A 19,487-nucleotide genomic window follows, 5' to 3' on the forward strand; every position below is an offset into this window, starting at 1 on the left:
GTCTCTGTCTCTCTCTCATGTCTCTCCATGACTCTGTTTCTATCCCTCACTCTGTTCTGACTCATTCTCTCTGCTCTGATGCTCTGGCTTCAGCTATTTCTTCTCCCTTCCTCACTTTTCTCCTCCATCTTTTTTTTTTTTTTAACTTTTGGCTGCGCCACATGGCATGTGGGATCTTCTCTGACCAGGAATGGAATGCACCCTCCCCCCCGCCCCCCATTGGAAATGTGGCGTCTTAACCACTGGATCAGCAGGGAAGTCCCCTCTCCTAAACACCTCGACCCAACCCTCCTTCTCATCTCTCCCCTAATTCAGCTTCCCTCACTCCCCTGTCTCCTCCCCGCCCCCTCCCTGTTTGGTCTCTCTTCTCTCTTCCTGTTCCTCTCAGGCTCTGTTTTGGTCCCTATCTTTTAATCTCTCATTTAACAAATATTTATGCAGCATTTACCATGTGCCAGGCTCTATTTTAAGCATTGGGGAAACAGCAAACAAAACAGGAAGACATTTATACTCAGTGGAGCCAGTGTATCGGTGGGGAGACAGACAAGAAATAGAGATGAATAACTTAAGTATGTGTTATGTCAGGTAATAATAAACACAAAGGAGAAAACTAATCAGGGGATAGGGAGTGATGAAGTTGCTGGTTACTGGCTAGAAGCCTCAGAGAAGTGAGGGCAGGACCTGCAGGTCTTGGGGGAATAGTGGTCTAGGGATCCGGAAGAGCAAGTGCAAAGGCCCTGAGGCTGGAGGTGCTCGTTTGTCCAAGGAATGGCAACGATGTCAGTGTGGGCAGAGCAGAGTGAATGAGGGGCTAGTGGGAGAAAAGAGAATGGAGGTAGTTTGTACAGAACCCCATGGGCCGGGGTGAGGAGTTTGGCTTTTAGTGAGGTGGAGGCTTAACCTCTGTTAAGAGATCCTCTTAACGGGACCCTCTTACTGCCACGTGGGGAATGAAATGTAGGGGGTGGGGGTGCAAGCTGGGAGCCCAGAAAGGAGATCACTGCAGTGAGTGAGATGAGGGACGACGGTGGCTAGACAAGGGTGGTGATCGAGAGGAAAGGAGGAGTGGGTGGTCAAAATGTGTGCGTATGAAATACATATGGTATAAAAGTTACTATTTTCACCAGTCTGAACTGTGCAATTCAGTATATGAAGTACAGTTACAATGTGTGCAACCATGACCCATCAGTCTGACAATTGTGAAAGGACAGAGGGAGGGGCTTCCCGGGTGGTCCAGTGGCTAAGACTCTGCACTCCCAATGCAGGGTTCCTGGGTTCGATTCCTGGCGGGGAACTCGATCTCTTAGGAGACTGCATGCCGCAAGTAAAGATCCTGAAGATCCCACCTGCTGCAACTAAGGCCCGATGCAGCCAAATAAATAAATTTTTTTTTTTTTAAAAAAGGAGGGAATGGGTCAGGGGAGCCTCTGGCTGTACCTCTCTGGGTGCCGTGGGGTTTATGTGTCTATGGAGCTGTCCTTGAGCAAGAATTGCCCATCAGAAGACTCCTGGATGGGGCTGCAATGGACTGGTGTAAGTACCCACTGTGTGATCCCAAGGGAGGCATGGTCTTGGCACGAATGTGGTAGCGCTGTCAGACGGCTGTGCTGTCAGCAGCAGAATCTCAAAGGGAGAGCTGCTCAGCGCCATTCAATGGCCACCACAAGGATCTAAACTGTTCCCGGTTCTTTCTGGCCTCATCCCCAAGCGGCTTCACCTGGTGCCCACAGATCCAGGTACCTAAGAGCTCCTCATTATCGTCCTTCAGAGATAAGGGAGGCCAGGTGCCTCCTAGGAGGCAAAGAGCTTTCCTTCAATCTGATTGGATCAGCTTGGGTCACATGACAACCCCAGAGCCGATGCTTGTGCCAACGACCTGTCCCTATCGGTTAAAATGTGGGTCCCTGAGCCACTCACTGTTAAGTGAAGGCGGGATTACGCTGAAGATTTAGACCAATCAGGACCTACCGCGGTATCTGGCCCAAGCCGGTAGACAGGCCAACTCCTCAGCCAAACTGCAAGGACTGGGGCTGCCAGGAAGGGGCGCTAAAGAGCCGCCGTCCCCCAGGCTCCTGGCGTCTTCCCTCACGTCCAAGTCGAAGTCGAAGACTCACGAGAGTATACGTAAATGATGTGTGAAGGGCCTGTGGATAGAATCCGCTATTCCTTATTTGAAATTCCGAATTTCAAAAATCCCTAAAAACCAAAAAAAGTAAAAAAATTTTTTTCTTCTTCTGGGGGTTATTTTGGCCCAGACTCACATGGTGGCAAACCAGCTAATATGCATTCTTAACAGTCTTTATTTATCTCCGTTGGCGTGAATGTTCACACGTTTTGCTGCAAATATATTAACATGTTTGATGGAGAGGGGTCGGCTTCAAGCCCCTGGGAATGTTACATAATATACGGCATTCGCTCAGAATTGCCTTTCTAAAATTAGAACATTTCTGAGTTCTGAAATGCGTCTGTCCCCAAGGACTTCAGCTAAGGGATTGTGGGCCTCTAATTGGGCGCGCTGCCAAACCTAGATTCATCTTAATTATTTGTTCAACATTTATTTAATGGCTTTGGGAAGAAACTCATTTTCCATTACAATCTTTTTTTAAAAATAGAGGATGATGTTCATTTACTTGGTCCCCTTTATTAACGATGCGATATTTTTAGTGTGTGTGTGTGCATGTGAAAGTGTGTCTGTGTGTATGACTATATAAGTGTGTCTGTGTGTGAAGCTGTGTCCTTTGTGTGTGTGATAGTATTTCTGTGTGTATATATGGGGGTCTGTGTGAGAGATTGTGTGTAAATGAGTACGTTTGATCTTGTCTGTGTGTCTGTGTGACTGTGAACATCTGCTTATGTCTGTGTGTAATTTTGTGTGCGTGAATGTGACTGTGGGTTTCTGAATGAATATGTGTGTGTTTGTGTGTGTGTGTGAATGTGCAGGAGAGGAGACATAGTTCAGAGTTTAAAATTAAAATGCTGAAATAAAGTCCTCATTTCATGAGACCATCTCTGCCTCCCTTTTAGAATTTCAGCCAACTCTACAAATGACTCAGAAATTTTGCGTTGCCAAGCAATACCTTATACTTCCACCAGAGGGCGTGTCTACTTGCGCCAGAAGAAACTAATTTCTGGGAGTTTGCAGATTCTTGCAGAGAAGTGCCAGGGGCAGCTAGCTCAGGCTCGCCTCAGTTGTACGTGGAACAGCAGTTCTCACACTTGTTGGTCTCAGGATTCATCTTACACCCTTAAAAATTCTTGAGGACCGAGGAATTTTTTTTTTCTTTTTTGTATATGTGTTACATCTATCAATAATAAGTTAAGTATTAAGATTGAGAAGTTACAAAATTTAGTAATTCATTTAAAAATAACCATGGTAAGTCCATTGGATTTCTGCATTGATTTTATTGTGGTAAGAGATACACAAAAACTTTGTTGTTGTTTAGTTGCTAAGTCCTGTCTGACTCTTGGGACCCCACAGACTGTTGTTACTCACCAGGCTCCTCTGTCCATGGGATTCTCCAGGCAAGAATACTGGAGTGGGTTGCAATTTCTTTCTCCAGGGGATCTTCCCCACCCAGGGAGGGAACCCACGTCTCCCGCATTGCAGGTGGATTCTTTACTGCTGAGCCACCAGGAAAGGTTGTATAAATGGTTAAAATGGTACATTTTTATTTATTTATTTATTTTTAAATGGTACATTTTTAAAGTATATAAGTTCAGAGGCTTCAAGTAAACTCACACTGTTGTGCAACCATCACTACTATTCATTCCAGATCTTTTTATCTTCCCAAATTAAAATTCTGTACCCATCAAACAATAATTCCTCGTCTTCCCAATCCCAGGTCACTTCTATTCTACTCCAGGTCTCTGAGAATTTGCCTCTTCTACTATCTAATGTATAGGAAATCATGCAACATTTGTTCTTTCGTATCTGTCTCCTTTCACTTAGCATCATGTTTTCAAAGTTTATTCATGTTGTAGGTGTCTCAGGCTTTCCTTCCTTTTCAAGATTGAGTTATATGTCATTGATGCCACATTCACAGATACCACATTTTATTTACCGATTTGTCTGTTGATAGACATTCAGAAACCGGATTTTGACATAACACTTTAAATGAGAAATGTTGTATTTTCTAAAATAAAAAAATTAATGAGAAGAGTGACATGACTATACATTTCTGAGACTGTGTAATGTCCGGCTCAAGAGAAAACAACTGGATTTTCAGAGTAGCTTCTGCATTTGATCTGTCGCAATATCACAAGTCATCTGGCCTCTGGAAAAATCTGGGTGAAGTCCAGTCAAGTCATGGGAAATCCTGAGCGTGGGCTTTTCCAGCCTGTTAACCCCTAACCACACGACCCTGAAACTTCTGTGGTTGCAAAACCGCCGTTAGCCTTCCTTGTCATCCACATTTACCATCTGGTCTGGGTAATTAATTACGATTTTGCCAGTGCCATCTTGCTATGTGGTCCATGGATCATAAATAAGATAAAAATAATAAGGAGGTCATGAGGTCACACTGTAGCTATGTAATGATGATAAGTCTGTGGATATATAAGTCGTAACACATCAGATGGGCTTCTCCTCTGGCTCAGCGGTAAAGAATCTGCCTGCAAAGCAGGAGACTTGGGTTCGACCCCTGGATCAGGAAGATCCCCTGGAAATGGCTACCCGCTCCAGTATTCTTACTTGGGAAATCTCATGGACAGAGGAGCCTGGTAGGCTACAGTCTATGGGGTCACAAAGAGTCAGACACGACTTAGTGACTAAAACAACAACAGTATATCAAATATATTAAAAAAACTATTTAGTAGTAATTGAGTAATTAACTATAGTTGGGTAACAACCAAAACCTGTGTATTGATGTACACATACATTGCATGTAACTGAAAGTGAATGGGGTCTGGCTGCTTGCCATTCAGAAGCCAACAAAGAGGCAAGGTTGGTGGATAGGAACGTTTGCTTTATTTTGGATGCCAGCAATCTGGGGTGGGGAGGAGGGGAGACTGCTTGTCCCCCTCCACTGACATTCGGTGGGTAAGAGCGTTCATAGACAGAGGGAGGGGGCTCCACACAGAAACAGCACAATCAGCTCTGACAGTCACCTTGAAATGGGTCATCGATGGCCTGCTTAGCGTCATCCTAAGTACAGTTAGCCTTCAGGTCCAGTTCCCATCTCCTTGAGGTGAATTCTCAGAATTGTGGCAGCTTGTCTCAGGGCTACAGTCTGGTCATCGTGTAGTTAACTTCTTCCACCTGGTGGGGGTTTCCGTATCTACCAGACAACTCACAGGATATGGCTCAGAATATTATCCATAGCCCTTGAGGAGAAAGGTCCTTGACAATGCTTAATGACCCAACTATTATTATTTAGTCTCGTGGGGCTGTTTCCTTCTGCTTCTGCATTTTCTCACTTCTCTGATTAAACTGATTCTTTGGCTAAAGTTTTTCCACGGACAAAAGGCAGGTGGAGGACACGGCGGGGAGGACCGTAGTGTCCTGATTCATTTCGATACGAACATGTATTGAGCTCACGCTGAGAGTCAGCTGATTGTGGCTGCAGGCTCTGCTGATCTTGGCTGGGCTCTCCCGTGCATCTGAGGTCATCTGGGGCTGGAGGTGACTGCCTGCCTTGCTGATCTTGACTGGGCTGCCCCAGGTGTTTGTGGATGGGCTGATTTTGGCTGGCCTTTGCCGGTACACCAGTGCTTGGCACTCATGGTCTGTTTCAGGAATGTTCCTCTTACTGTGATGGCAGAAGTGTGAGCTTAGCTATACAGGTACACGGCAAGCCTCTGTGTTCTGTGTACCATCATGCTGTTGGCCAAACAAGTCACACGGCCAAGCCCAGTATAGAGTGGCAGAAGTACGTTCCTTCCGAGGTGATGAGGTGGATGGAGTGAAGGTTTCCAAAGAGGAACCTAATCTGCTGTGTGCTAAGTCGCTTCAGTTGAGTCCAGCTCTTTGCTCCCCATGGACTGTGGGCCCGACAGTCTCCTCTGTCCATGGGATTCTCTAGGCAAGAATACTGGAGTGGGTCGCCTTGCCCTCCTCCAAGGGACCATCCCCACCCGGGGACCGAACCCTCATCTCTTACGTCTCCTGCAGGTTCTTTACCAGGAGCACCACCGGGGGAGCCCCAATCTAATCTGCCACAGGTGGTCATGGCCCAGCCTAGGCCACATGGAGGACAGTAGGGGTCTGGAAAGGACCTGCATATTGTGCTGAAACTTGAAATTGAGAACGAAAATATGAGCATCCACTAGGGATGATATGAACGGCATTAGCATTAATGTTGTGCCTCAGAGGGGTTAAATAGCAATTTGCAGAGAAGTAAGTGTGTGTGTTGGGGTGGTGGGTGGGTGGGAGGATGAAAACCCAGGCCATCTGACTCTGAACGGTTTCATTTCACTGTTCATTTTGCTTCTTAGCCCAAACCATACGGAGAGCCCACTTGCAGACACTCTGGTTAAAAATCCCTGCTGTGCTCCCACTTGACAGACAGAATTGACTGCCAGCTGGGTGAGCAAGCTCCCTGCGACCTCCAGTCAGTCGAACCTTCAGATGAGTGCTGGCCCAGCCAACATGTGACGGGCCAAAGGGAAATTCAAAAGATGGTCAGGCGTGTGCGTGCCAATGCACGCTCAGCGTTGTCTGCCTCTTTGTGACCGCACAGACTGTAGACCACCAGGCTCCTCTCTCCATGGGGTTCTTCAGGCAAGAATCCTGGAACTCTTCAGGGTTGCCATTTCCTCCTCCAGGAGATCTTCCCCACCCGGGGACTGAACCTGCATCCTCTGCGTTTCCTGCATCAGCAGGCAGATTCTTTATTCCTTCTTCTCCCGTTGCATTGGGCAGGGAAAGCCACATGGCCCTGCCAGACCTCCAATAGGCAGAAGTGTGGAACCCTACACGCGTCTAGAAGGCTTAGAAGGTGTGCCCCGGAGGGCTGGAATGTTTGAGATCATCTTTAATGACTGTTGCAATGGGTTGTTTCTTGCTCTGAAATACCAGTCACACCCTCTGCAGATCCTCCTGTGAAAGGCACACTTTTTGACTAGTAGTTGGGCTTGTTTTATCTTTATTGTTGTTCAGTTGCTCAGTCGTGTCCCACTTTTTGCGATCCCATGGACTGCAGCATGCCAGGCTTCATTTATATATTTTTGTAAAAGAATAGAATCATCGTCCGTTAGTGTCACAAGTAAAAAGTGGCCAAAAATCCCCTCACTTAAGCCTTTTGCATTGTGAGTCTGCAGGTCCTCCTTTCAAGGGTAGGGTCAGATTCCCCTCTCCTTGAACCTGAGCTGACCTTGACCAGTAGAATATGGCAGGCGTGATGCTTCGTCAGCTCGGAGTCTACGTCCTGAGAGTCTTCGTGCCTTCCGTTTGCTTCCCTGGAAAGTTGTCATTGCCGTGGGAATAAGACTCAGCTAAGCCTGTTGCGCTATAGTCCGTAGGGTCACAAAGAGCCGGACTCGACTGAACGACTTTCACTCACTCACAACCTGCTGCAGGAGGGCTTCCCATGTGGCGCTAGAGTTTGTAAGGAACCCACCTGCCAGTGCGGGGGGGAATAAGAGATTTGGGTTCCATCCCTGGGTTGGGATGATCCCCTGGAGCAGGGTATGGCAACCCACTCCAGTATTCTTGCCTGGAGAATCCCATGGACAGAGGAGCCTGGCGGGCTACAGTCCGTGGGGTTGCAAAGAGTCAGACACAGCTGAAGTGACTGAGCATCCCCACAACCTACTGGAGGATGAGCGCCTGCACTGGATAGACCACAAGCACCCATTCAGCTACCAGAACAGAGCTGCCCACCCAGCCCTTAGTTGACTGCAGATGCAAGGATGAGCTCACTCAAGACAAAAAGCCATCCAGCTGACCCATGGACTTGTAAGCAACAAAAATAGTTATCAAGGCTTACCTGGTGGCTCCAGTGGTTAAGACTGTGATTCCACTGCAAGGGGCATGAGTTCAATTCCTGACTGGGGAACTGAACTAAGATCCCTCTTGCATGCAGAGCAGCCAAAAAAACCCCACCCCATAATAGTTATTGTTTTCAACCATTATTATTTGGGGATATTTGTTACACAGCTGTTGGGGTCTGTTTGGGCTCCTGTAACAAATGATCATAGACTGGGTAGCTTAAACAATATTTCTCATAGCTCCTGAGGCCGGCAAGTCTAGGATCAAGGTGCCAACAGATTCCGAGTCTGATGAGGGGTCACGTCCTGGTTTGTGGACACCTGTGTTCTCACTGTGTCCTCATATGGCAGGTAGAGACAGAGAGCTCTCTGGGATCTCCTTTATAAAGGCACCAGCCCCATTCATCAGGCTTTCCTGGCGGCTCAGTGGTAAAGAATCAGCCCGAAAGGCAGGAGACTCGGAAGGGAAATGGCAACCACCCCCGTATTCTTGCCTGGGAAATCCCACGGACAGAGGAGACTGGTGGACAGAGGAGTCAGTGGGGTCACAAAAGAGTCAAACACAACTGAGCGACTAAACAGCAATCCCATTCGTGAGGAATTCCTCGTGACTTAGTCACCCCAAAGGCCCTACCTCCTGGTTCTATCACACGTGAGATTAGGTTTCCTCATAGGAATTTTGAGGTGGGGGACACAAATATTCAGTCTGTAGCAATGGCCGCAGTTAACTGATACGCTATGGGCTCTTCATTTCTTCTCTTGCTGCAACAATAAAGGTCTTGGAATGTTTTAATCCTCTGCCATCCTGTCCTCTTTCAGGACAGGAGAGGGAAAACGTGCAGACCATGAGAAATCTCTTCGTTGTCGGTCCCCACCGCCTAGGAACCCTGGGGCTTGGGGCTGTGGACGATTGAAGAGTCCGCTCGCTGGCAGACGACGGGAGCATGAAGGGCAACGCCTAGGGATGCTTGGCACTGAGTTTGATAGGGAGCCAGGGAAGAGTGTTTCTTGTTATCTACTCTCTGTTTTCTGATGTTCTAAAATCCCCACTTTGTTGTATTATTATAAAAAGAATCAAAGTAAGGGGCTTCCCTGGCAGTCCATTGGTGTGGACTCCACACTTCCAATGCAGGGGATGCGCGTTTGATCCTTAGTCTAAGATTCCACATGCTGCAGGACCAAATGAAGAAATGAATATTAAAAAAAATAATCAGTGTGTGGTTTACACCAAGAGAGAAGAGGTGGCTGTAATTCTGGCCGTCAGATCAACAGAAAGAGCGGATGTTGTGAGGAAATGGAGAAGAGGGAGAGAGAGAAAAAATGAAACGTGGAAAGACCTGGGAGATGGGTTTGGGAAATGGAAATAGAGATGGAGACTGAGACCAAACCGAAATGAAGTCCCTGGCATTCTGAGAGGTATAAACTGAGACACGTCTAGACACGTGTGTTGGGGGTCCCCAAGACGACTGTCAGGTTCGGAGACTCACCGAAGTCTGAAAGGCTGTCATAATCACCTCTATGGTATATTGCCACGAAAAGCGAGACATTAAAATCCGCAAAGGTGAAAGGTGCAGGGGATAGAGTCCAGGAGAGAGCAGGCACAAGCTCCCCCAGGGGTCTCCCCCAGTGGAGTCGCAGGTCGGTGCTTCTTTCTTTCAGGCATATCATGTGATGACCTGCACAGAGTATTGCCAGCCAGAGATGCTCCCCTGAGCCCCTGGGTCCAGGATTTTCACTGGCGCTCAGTCACGTAGGCATGAAGAACCCAGGGACCATTATTCTGTCTACCACGGAAAGCTAGAAAGAACAACGCTATAAACTCCTGGTACTTGCAATGACATGATGAACGCCCCCAGAACATTATACTGAGTGATAGAAGCAGGTCAAAAGAAATTCATCCACATACTGTATGCTCCACCAATATGAAATTCTAGAAGAGGCAAACTAATCTATAGTGACACCACTGAGGGACTGAGCTGAGCTGAACTGAATCTCTAGTGACAGGAAGCAGATCAATGGTTTCCTGAAAATGAGGGTGGAGGGAGTGAGGGATAGCCTACAAAAGGCCACAAAGGAGCTTCTAGGGACCATGGAAATGTTCGTTAAATCGATCGTGGTGATGGTTTCCCATGCATATTTCATTGTAAATATATGCTGTTTATGGGACCTCAATTATACTGCAATAAAGCTGCAAAAAAAATAGTGTCTTGTAACTGTATTATTATACGCTTACTGTATTTACCAAGAGACTAATTAAATATCTTACTTCAGTTTCAAATCCTCAGCTTTTAGCCAGTTGCCACGGTCACCCTACAGTCATTAAAACAACTTTTCTATTTGACCATGCTGCTGCTGCTGCTGCTAAGTCGCTTCAGTCGTGTCCGACTCTTAGCGACCCAATGGACTGTAGCCCACCAGGCTCCTCCATCCATGGGATTTTCCAGGCAAAAGTACTGGAGTGGGGTGCCATTGCCTTCTCCCATTTGACCATGACCTTCTGGCAATAACTCTAGGCGGTAAATGTTCTTCCTCTCACTTTACGAATGAGGACTAGGGCTTCCAGGGAGTCAGAAGCCTGTCTAGAGTCATATTCGTTGTTGTTTAGTCACTGAGTCGTGTCCGACTCTTTGTGACCCCGCCAGGCTCCTCTGTTCATGGGATTCTCCAGGCAAGAATACTGGAGTGGGTTGCCATTTCCTTCTCCAAGGGATCTTCCCAACCCAGGGATCAAACTGGCATCTCCTGCAAAGGCAGGCGATTCTTTACCACTGAGCTACCAGGGAAGCCCCCGTAGAATCATATATCAAAGTTTATTCATCTGACTCCAAAGACCTCTGTGAATTCTGAGTTCTTTAAAAATATTGATATATAAATGATATAACATTATATTAGCTTCAGGGGCACAGCACGAGTCAACGTTTGTATATATTGTGAAATGATCGCCGCAATAAACCTAGCTGACATCTATCGCGATACATAGTTATGACCTGTTTTCCTGTGATGAGCACTTTCCAGATATGACCCTGTGAGCTCATATCTCGCTCTGGTTTTGCTTTGCATTTCCCTGATAATTAGTCAAGTTGAGCATATTCTCTTGGCCCTGTTGGCCATCTGTTATGTCTTCTCTGGGAAAACGTCTGTTCAGATTGTCTGCCCATTTAAAAATTAGACTGTTTGAATTAACTTACTTAACAAAACAGAAGCAGACTTTGAGAACGAGCTTATAGTTGCTGGTGGTGGGGAGGGGAAAGGATGGAGGAAGGGATAGGTAGAGAGTTTGGGATGGACATGCACTCACTGGTATACTTCTGTATTATTTTTTAAGATATGTACTCTTTTTGGCTGTGCTGGGTCTCCATTGCTGCGTGGGGTTTTCTCTAGTTGCGGCGAGCAGGGGCTGCTCTCTAGGTGCGATTCGTGGCCTTCTTGCCCCGGCTCCTCCTGTGGTGGAGCGCGGGCTCTAGGGTGTGTGGACTTAGTATGTTTCGGCTCCCGGGCTCTAGAGCACAGGCCTGATAGTTGCGGCACACGGGCTTAGTTGCTCCGAGGCATGAGGCATCTTCCTGTATCAGGGATCGAACCTGTGTCTGCTGCACTGGCTGAGGGATTCTTTACCACTGTGCCACCAGGGAAGCCCCCTCACTGGTGTATGTAAGAGGGATCACCAACAAGGACCTACTGCAGAGCACGTGGAACTCTGCAGCGTTACGTGGCAGCCTGGATGGGAGAGGAGTTTGGGGGAGAATGGATATGTGTACATGCATGGCTGAGGCCCTTTGCTGTTCACCTGAAATTATCACAGCATTGTCTGTTAATCGGCTATACCCCAACACAAAATAAAAAAGTTAAAAAAAATCATTTGCTCTTTTGCTATTGAGCGGTGTGATTTCTTTATGTATTTTGGATGCTAACCGCTTATCAGATATGAGGTTTGCAGATGTCTCTTCCCATTCGGGACGTTGCATTTTAACTTTGTCGATAGTTTCCTTTGTTGTGCAGAAGCTTTTTGGTTTGATGCAGTCCCACGTGTTTATTCTTGCTTTTGTGTCCACACCAGGCTCTCTGATTTTTTTTTTTTTTACTCTCATGTTTCCACTGAGTATATCAGTTATATTCCTGCTACTGCTTTGAAAATTTTTTTAAAAATTCACTTTATTTTTAAAAAGTTCTTGGCTGCATTGTGTGGCATGTGATGTCAGGGATCAACCTCTCGCCCCCTGCAATGGAAGCTCAGAGTCTTAATGACTGGGCTGCCAGGGAAGTCTCTGAAAGTTTTAATATCATCCGTTAGTGATTCCCCTTATTGAGAGGCAATACTGAATTCTTATTTTTTTCTTGTTAGTGTTTGATTCATCGGGTTTCCCTGGTAGCTCAGCTGGTAAAGAATCCTCCTGCAATGCTGGAAACCCCAGTTTGATTCCTGGGTTGGGAAGATCCTCTGGAGAAGGGATAGGCTACCCACTCCAGTAATCTTGGACTTCCCTGGTGGCTCAGCTGGTAAAGAATCCGCCTGCAATGCGGGAGACCTGGGTTTGATCCCTGGGTTGGGAAGATCCCCTGGAGAAGGGAAAGGCTACCCACTCCAGTATTCTGGTCTGGAGAATTTTGCGGACTGTATAATCACATCAGTATCTATGTTTCCCCCCCAAACAAGACAAAATCTAAGCATCCTTCCATCTTCTCCTCCACATTGTCCACCCACATCATGCAACTTCCATTTGTATATCATCTTGAGTTTTATATGTAAATTTACATGGACAAGCATTTCTTTTTCTGAGCGGCTCGGATGGTAAAGAATCTGCCTGCAATGTGGGAGACTCGGGTTTGATCCCTGGGTCAGGAAGATCCCCTGCAGAAGGGAATGGCTGCCCACTCCAGTATTCTTGCCTGAAGAATCCCATGGACAGAGGAGCCTGGTGGGCTACAGTCCAGGGGGTCGCAAAGGGTTGGACACAACTGAGCAACTAACACATTTTATATGGATAAACATTTATTTTTCTGATAATTACCTTTTAAAAAAATTCACCTTATGTCCAACAACTTGTCATTTCCTCCTGAATTAATTTCTGCTCTTGTTTGTTTCAAGTTCTTTCAAAAAGTGTCTATGGGAGGCAAGCTTTCTGAGTTATCAAATATGACCTTCCAGGTAAATGACCATTCATCTGGTTGTACCATTCTACACTGAGATGGCAGTTTAGCATTGCGTGGAGGATGTCACTTCTTTATCTCTTTGCATCTAGATTTGCTGCGGGAAGTTAGATGCTCTTTTTGGTGTTCTGAGACTCACTTCCAGTGTGGAGGAGAGATTTCCTACACTTCCAACAAACAGTTCTCAGAACATCAGCTGGGTGTCTGAGAATTCATCTCAATTCTGACACTATCTACAGGGAGATAGGGTTGAGAGCTGAGTCCTACAAGAATTCACTCCCACCTTCTCCCACCTCCCCCACTTCATTTATTTTATTTTATATTTTTTGGCTGCATCATGCCGCAGGATGTGGGATCTTATCTCAGTGACCGGCGATCGAACCCTCACTCCCTGCACTGGAAGCACATTGGACTGCCGGGGAAGTTCCCCCAATTCAGGTATCAGTTGCAAGCCTGTGCCTCTGATCACCCAGCTGCAGATGGAGGTTCTTATGACCTTCTCCGTGGACTTCAGACACCAGTCACAAATCTAGGTTGTTACCTGAGCTTCTGATCAACTGGGCATAAACCAGAGGTTCCCAGGATTCTCTTCCTTGGGTTTAATTAATTTACTAGAGCAGCTCACAGAACTCAGAGAAACATTTTACTTACTAGATCAACAGTTTATGATAAAAGGATATAACTGAGGGACAGCCAGAAAGAAGAGATGCATGGGGCAAGGAACAGGCGAAGAGGGAGGGAAGGGAGTGGAGCTTCCATGACAGGGCACCCCGCTATCCCAGCATCTCTTGTGTTCACCAACCCAGAAGCTTTCTGAACGCCCTCTTTTTCGTTTTGGTATTTTATAGAAGCTTCATTGGGCTTCCCTGATGGCTCAGCAGCGAAGAATCTGCCTGCAGTGCAGGAGATACGAGAGAGCCTTGTTTGATCCCTGGGTTGGGAAGATCCCCTGGAGGGGGGCATGACAACCCACTCCAGTATTCTTACCTGGAGAATCCCATGGACAGAGGAGCCTGGCAGGCTACGGTCCACGGGGTTGCAAGTCAGACACGACTGAAGCGACTTAGCACACACACACACAGAGGCTTCACTATATAAACATGATTGATTAACTCATCAACCATTGGTGATCGTTTCAACCTCTCTCCTCCCTGGAAATCAAGGGCCGGGCTAAAGGTTTCAACCCCCAGTCACGGTTGGTTCCCCTGGCAACTAACCCCTATCCTTAGGTGCTTTGCAGAAATCACCTTCATTAACAGAATCTCAGTTGTGATGGAAAGCAGCTTGTTATGAATAATAAGACACCAATTTCACCTTTAAGGCTCTGAAGCATTTTCAGAAACCGAGGACAGGGGACTTCCCTGGTGGTCCCGTGGCTAAGACAGAGCACTCCCAATGCAGGGGGCCTGGGTCTGACCCCTGGTCAGGGAACTAGATTCCACACGTACAACCAAAGATGTAGCATGCCGAATGCTGCAACTGAGTCATTGTGACCAAACAAGTTAATTAAATAAACAATAAATAGTTAAAAAAAGAAAGAAAATGAGGATAGGAGATCAAGTATTTAAACAAGATGCTCCTTGCTCTCAGTACTCAAGAAATTCCAAGGGTTTTGGGAACTGTGAGCTAGGAACTATGAGCAAAGACCAAATACACCTGAGAAATACATTTTAGTCATCCAAATGATTAAATAGATATATTTCTTATAAATCACAACATTGCAGGTGACAATCTGATTTTTATCCTTTAATAAAGAATCTCCCCCCCCACCCCCGCACCTTGCTCAAGACTTCTGTGATTTTTCTCTAGTTCTCTGGTATATTTTTTAGAAACTTGAGAAAAGTGTTTATTTTGGGGTGTGTCAGGCCTTAGTTATGACATATGAGCTCTTTCGTGGTGGCCCATGGTCTTAGTCACCCTGTGGTGTGTGGGATCATAGTTCCCCAACCGAGGATGGAACCCACATCCTCTGCACTGGAAGGAGGATTTATAACCACTGGACCACCAGGGAAGTCCCTCTAGCTCTTTGGTATTGAAAAATTCCACAAATATTTGTTCGATTTTCTTATTCCCTTCCTCTTCTCCGCCACACTTATCTGGCTCGCTGTACGATAAATATTTCAGTATGAAGTATGGTGCCTTGAGTTCTTGGTTCAGATTCTTAGGTATTGTCTATAACAATAATATTAGCTGTAAAATTCTTACTATTTTGCTCTGTTTTTCTTTTTTTCTCTTTTTAGTTTATTTGTTTCACATAGCGTTACCCTATCTCCCTTTTCTCTTCCTCAGAGAGATTCTATATGCTAGAAGTGAGAGTTTTTAACATATATCTTCTGCACGTCTTGAGTTTTGTTTCTTCGAGGGTTTCTCTCTGTCCTTTACAGATGCCTTTCGGGAGAGTATTTCCAGCTCACTCATTTATTCTCTAGTTGGATGTGTTCTGCCATTTAACACACCTATTGAGTTCTTTATTTCAGTAATTATATTGTTTATATCCCTTATTACCAGTTAGGTTCTACTTCATAAGGCTTCTTCAGATTTCCGATACCCTGCCGTATGTCTCTAAGGATATTTATTATACTTGTTTCACATGCCTTATTAGCTTCACTTCATTTGGCATGGTTTCTTTCAAGCCTGACTGAGCTCTTTGAGCCTCCTGGGCATGCTGGTAATTTTACACTTCAGAAAAGGGAACAATTCAGTGCTCCTTAAAGCTGATCGTTTCACGTTATTTTTCTCTGAGCATTGATGGAGAGGTGAAGGAGAGAAACTGCTTTTCATTCATAAAAAAAAGTTACGAGGAGAAGGGAAATGATCACTTCTGGCCACAGAGGAGACCTACTCTTCTGATAAAAATAAATCGTCAAGGATCATTCGTGTGTCCTGGAACTGTGGGTGTCCCTCCCCATCCCCCTTTGACCCACTTGCAGCTGGAGCTGACAGTTTCCAGCACACGGACAGCTTGTCGCCTCAGCACCCGTGTCACTCAGCACCCCTGTCCTTCCGAGCGACTTTTTCTCTGGCACCACTCAGTTTTCTTGTTAAGTTCCAGAGGAAGAATTTAACGTCTCCTGGGGCGACCTGTACCCAAAGGCGATGAGAGTGACTGCATTAATGCCCCAGCCTCTCCATCCTTCAGTAGCAACATCCCGAGGCGCGTTCTACCTGGTTCCTCAGAGTCCCAACAGGATTGAGCCCAATTGCCTACGGCTGCACCCCACAGATTAGCTTACTCTTTTATTTTTATTTTTTGGCTATGCTGGGTCTTTCTTGCTGAGCCCGGATTTTCTTTGGTTGTGGCAAGCCAGAGCCACTTTTCCTTGCAATACACAGGCTTCTCGTTGTGGTGGCTTTTTCCTTTTTTCACTGTTGTGGACACAGGCTCTAGACACATGGGCTTAGTTGTTCCACAGCATGTGGAATCTTCCAGACCAGGGATCGAACCCGTGTCCCCTGCATTAGCAGGCAGATTCCCATCCACTGCTCCACCAGGGAAGTCCTAGCTCACCCTTGATTGGCTCTTCTCCCTTCTCTGCCTCAGTTCTCCACGTCTCCAGTCCTCTACTCCACTCCTTGGGACCTCCACTCCCAAAGTTACCTCCTAAATAGTTCAGTTCAGTTCAGTCACACAGTCGTGTCCGACTCTTTGTGACTCCATGAATCGCAGCACGCCAGGCCTCCCTGTTCATCACCAACTCCCGGAATTCACCCAAACTCATGCCCATCGAGTTGGTGATGCCATCCAGCCATCTCATCCTCTGTCGTCCCCTTCTCCTCCTGCCCCCAATCCTTCCCAGAATCAGGGTCTTTTCCAGTGAGTCAACTCTTCGCATGAGGTGGCCAAAGTACTTGAGCTTCAGCTTCAATATCAGTCCTTCCAATGAACACCCAGGACTGATCTCCTTCAGAATGGACTGGTTGGATCTCCTTGCAGTCCAAGGGACTCTCAAGAGTCTTCTCCAACATCACAGTTCAAAAGCATCAATTCTTCGGCACTCAGCTTTCTTCACAGTCCAACTCTCACATCCATACCTGACCACTGAAAAACCATAGCCCTAACTAGATGGACCTTTGTTGGCAAAGTAATATCTCTGCTTTTGAATATGCTATCTAGGTTGGTCATAACTTTCCTTCCAAGGAGTAAGCGTCTTTTAATTTCATGGCTGCAATCACCATCTGCAGTGATTTTGGAGCCCCCCCAAATAAAGTCTGACACTGTTTCCACTGTTTCCTCATCTATTTCCCATGAAGTGATGGGACCAGATGCCATGATCTTCGTTTTCTGAATGTTGAGCTTTAAGCCAACTTTTTCACTCTCCTCTTTCACTTTCATCAAGAGGCTTTTGAGTCCTCTTCACTTTCTGCCATAAGGGTGGTGTCATCTGCATATCTGAGGTGATTGATATTTCTCCCGGCAATCTTGATTCCAGCTTGTGCTTCATCCAGCCCAGAGCTTCTCATGATGTACTCTGCATATAAGTTAAATCAGCAAGTGACAATATACAGCCTTGACATACACCTTTTCCTATTTGGAACCAGTCTGTTGTTCCATGTCCAGTTCTAACTGTTGCTTCCTGACCTGCATACAGATTTCTCAAGAGGCAGGTCAGGTGGGCTGGTATTCCCATCTCTTTCAGCATTTTCCACAGTTTATAGTGATCCACACAGTCAAAGGCTTTGGCATAGTCAATAAAGCAGAAATAGATGTTTTTCTGGAACTCTCTTGTTTTTTCCATGAGCCACGGGATGTTGGCGATTTGATCTCTGGTTCCTCTCCCTTTTGTAAAAGCAGCTTGAACATCTGGAATTTCACGGTTCACGTATTGCTGAAGCCTGACTTGGAGAATTTTGAGCATTACTTTACTAGCATGTGAGATGATTACAATTGTGTGGTAGTTTGAGCATTCTTTGGCATTGCCTTTCCTTGGGATTGGAATGAAAACTGACCTTTTCCAGTCCTGTGGCCAATGCCAAGTTTTCCAAATTTGCTGGCATATTAAATGTAGCACTTTCACAGCATCATCTTTCAGGATTTGAAATAGCTCAACTGGAATTCCATCACCTCCACTAGCTTTGTTTGTAGTGATGCTTTCTAAGGTCCACTTGACTTCACATTCCAGGATGTCTGGCTCTAGGTGAGTGATCACATCATCATGATTATCTGAGTCCTGAAGATCTTTTTTGTACAGTTCTTCTGTGTATTCTTGCCACCTCTTCTTAATATCTTCTGCTTCTGTTGGGTCCATGCCATTTCTGTCCTTTATCGAGCCAATCTTTGCATGAAATGTTCCCTTGATATCTCTAATTTTCTTGAAGAGATCTCTAGTCTTTCCCATTGCCGGGGGCCAGCGTGAGGAATTCCGCCCATGGCAAAGGTCATGAGGAAGGAGGCTTGGCATACGCAAAGGCGTGATCAAGCCTCAGGAAACCCCCTGTTCCCGAGCATCTAACCCCAAAGCCAGAGTCTGTTTTATGCTCTCACCTACACCTCTGACTTTACGGGGGGCTCTCCCCCATAACCGTTTCTCTCGGAGAAGGAGTAAACGCGCAGCTCCAAGGCAATAAAAATTCTTGGGCGTGACAAGAGTGTTTCAGCTTACGGACTCTTCTGAAGGTTATCTAGCCCACCTGTATAGGTTTGTCCGGCCACATGTGATTGCTTACAGCCTCCTAACCTGAGAGGCATGAGACGTTTTAGACTTACTAAAGGCAAATTCTTTGGGGGAGTTAGAAATTATTAGTATAGTGGGTTGGTTAGGAATTATATTGGTGAAGGGTCTCTTCATTTGTTGTGTCAATAATTGCTGCTAATTCCCTGCTCTGGGTGGGACAAAGCTGTCTCAGGTCAAACCTCTCTGCTGACAGACTAGCTTGTGTGACAGGATTATCCATACTCCTGCCACATGATTGTTTACTACCTCTCAACCATAAACAGCACAGAGTTTTGGAGTATTTTGAGAGTCTTAATTAGCATAGGACTTTTTCTTCTTGTTGAGTCAATGATTGCTGCCAGGCCTCTATATCCTTAGGCACCTGGGAATATATTAATCAATGTATTTGGAATATAGCAAAGGAAATATAGTAGTTTTTGATATTAGCAATACTAGACTTTTTGAGTTAATGGATTTTCTCTTTTGTAATAGATCACTGTACTTTGTTATATATCACTGTGTCCTTGCTGTGTAAGAATGTAACTTTATCATATCTTAAGACTAAATAGATCTTCAGGGGAGCATTGGTGAAAGGATTTTCATTTGTTGGGTTGATGTTTGCTGCTAAATCTCCATGTTCCCTACCCTTATAATGAATATAACTAGCATATAGGAAGAAATAAGTATTAACCTTTAAGCATATAGGAGAAATAAGTATTAACCTTTAAGACTAATCATGTTAACCTTGGGTTGAATAAATTC

This window comes from Ovis canadensis, chromosome 14, assembly GCF_042477335.2.
Source record: "Ovis canadensis isolate MfBH-ARS-UI-01 breed Bighorn chromosome 14, ARS-UI_OviCan_v2, whole genome shotgun sequence".
Lineage (NCBI taxonomy): Eukaryota > Metazoa > Chordata > Mammalia > Artiodactyla > Bovidae > Ovis > Ovis canadensis.